This window comes from Priapulus caudatus, unplaced genomic scaffold (assembly GCF_000485595.1).
Source record: "Priapulus caudatus unplaced genomic scaffold, Priapulus_caudatus-5.0.1 Scaffold863, whole genome shotgun sequence".
In the NCBI taxonomy this organism is placed as follows: Eukaryota; Metazoa; Priapulida; class Priapulimorpha; order Priapulimorphida; family Priapulidae; genus Priapulus; species Priapulus caudatus.
Genome location: NW_014577924.1, coordinates 11829 through 14345, shown reverse-complemented (window position 1 = coordinate 14345; position 2517 = coordinate 11829).

Sequence of the window (2517 nt, the reverse complement as noted above, 5' to 3'; positions counted from 1 at the left end):
GCGACCCCGACTCGCCGGTTCACGTAGCCCAACTGCTGACTATTCTTATCAAGCAGAGAAAACATATCTTCTGCAGTTATACGACTAATGTGACTCACAATGATCATGTGATAATGACACAATTCAGATATTAGTACTCTATGCACCTCTAATGAAAAGTACATCATCTTGACCATAGCCAGTTTGAAATCAGTGAGTAAACGTTGAGCCTTCTTTACTTCAACTCTGAGGCGTTTAAAGCTCATAATTATCGTGATTGCTCTCTTCAGCTTTCAGCGGCCGCGTCTTCCCTCCCCCCCCCCCCGCCAGGGTTATCACCCCTGCCCGACAAGGGGCCTATCAGTGGCCCCCTAGACGCCCGGCCATTTTCAGAGTTTTTTGTCATTGCCCATTCTCATCCGTGGTGTCTGCCTGTGTGTGTGCGTATGGATATGTATGTGGGTGTGTTTGCGCGTGAGCGTGCGTGTGTGGGTATGTGCGTGAGTGCGAGCATGAGATAAGTTGTTGTCGTGATGTTTGCAGGGTACGGTGCTCATCAAGTCAGCAGATGAGCTTAAGGGATTCAGTAAGGGAGAGGAGAATGTGCTCGAGCAGCAGATCAAAGCCTTAGCCGATACAGGTACATGCGTGGGTGTGTGTGTGTCTGCATATGTGTGTGCGTGTGGATACGTCTGTGGGTGTGTTTGCGCGCATTTGCGTGTGTGTTTGCGTGCATGTACGTGTGTCTGTGTATGTGTGTGCGTGTATCCGTGCGTGTGTGTGCGTGTTTTTGTAAGAGAAAGAAGTACAAAGTACCAACAATAGCATCAGCAATAGCAGCAGTAGCAGTAGCATCAGTAGCAACAGCAGCAGCAGCAGTAGTAGTAGCAGCAGTAGTAGTAGCAGCAGTAGCAGCAGCAGCAGTTGTATAGTGGTAGTAGCAGCAGTAGTAGTAGCAGCAGTAGCAGCAGCAGTAGTAGTAGTAGCAGCAGTAGCAGCAGCAGCAGTAACAGTAGCAACAGCAGCGATAGCAGCAGCAGCAGCAGCAGTAGCAGCAGCAACAGTAGCAGCAGCAGCAGTAGCAGCAGCAGCAGTAGTAGCAGCAGCAGTAGCAACAACAGCAGCAACAGTAGCAACAGTAGTAACAGCAGCAGTAGCAACAGTAGCAGTAGGAGTAGCAGCAGTAGCAGCAGCAACAGGAGCAGTAGTAGCAGCAGCAGCAGTAGCAGCAGTAGCAGCAGTAGCAGCAGTAGCAGTAGCAGCAGTAGTAGCAGCAGCAGCAGCAGCAGCAGTAACAGCAGTAGCAGTAGTAACAACAATAGTAGCAACAGCATCAGTAGCAGCAGTAGCAGTAGTAGTAGAAGCAGACGCAGTAGTAGCAGCAGCAGTAACAGTAGCAGCAGTAGCAGCAGTAGCAGCAGTAAGTGCTTAGCGTGCGTCATAAAGCATTAACAACAGCAACCAGCTAGCCACAGTAGACACCAGTAGTAGCAGTAACGCAAAGCAGACACAGTAGCAGGAACAACTAGCATAGCCAACATTATCATAGCACGGAGTGGTAGCAGTAGAGCGAACACCGTGAGCGACAGTGCAAGCAGTGAGCAGCATTAGCAACAGAGCAAGCGCAGGCAGTAGTAGGCCAGCAGTAGGCAACACCACACATAGCAAACAAGCAGCAGTAAGCGGTAGCAGCAGGCAAGTGACAGCAGCAGCACAACAGAGTCTAAGCAACAGAAGAAGCGGCAGCAGCAGCAGCAGCAGTAGCGAGGTAAGCAGTAGCAGAGCTATAAAGCAGTACAGCAGTATCAAGTAGTAGCACAGCGCAGTAACGAGTAAGCAACAGCACAGTAGCCAGCACCCAAGTAGCCAGCAGTAGCAGTAATCTAGCAGCAAGCATAATTGCAAACGGCCGCAACTAGTAGCAACCCAGCAAGTAGCAGTAGCATAGCAGTAACCGCAGCAGCAGTACAGCAACCAACTCGCTAGCAAACGCGTAGCGAGTAGCAGTAGCAGCAACAGTATAATAGACAGCATAGTACCTGAGCAGGCGCAGCAACAGTACAACAGCACGCAAGGCAGCAGAGCAGCAGCACAGTAGTAGCAACTGAAGTAGCTCAGTAGCACAGCACTGTAGCAGTACAACAGTAGCTGATAGCAGCAGTAGATAAGTAGCACAAGCAGCAGGAGTAACAGTAGCAACAGCAGCAAGCAGCAGCGGCCCGCGCAGTAGCAGCAAGAGCAACCAACAGTACAACATCCCGGCAGTAGCAGCAGTAGCACAACCGTAGCAACAAGCAAGCAGTAGAGCAACATCAGAAGAGTAGCAGTAAACAACAGCTAAGCAGAAACAGCAGCAGCAGTAGTGACAGCAACAACTTGACTAGCAACATAGCACAGCAGTTGTAGTAGCAGTAGCAGCAACACAGGTAGCAACAGCCGAACAGCAGGTAGCATCAGTCATTGACAGGCAGCAACAGCAGCACAGGCACAATACAGCAGTAGCAGAGTAGCAAGGATAGCAGGCACAGCAGCAACACT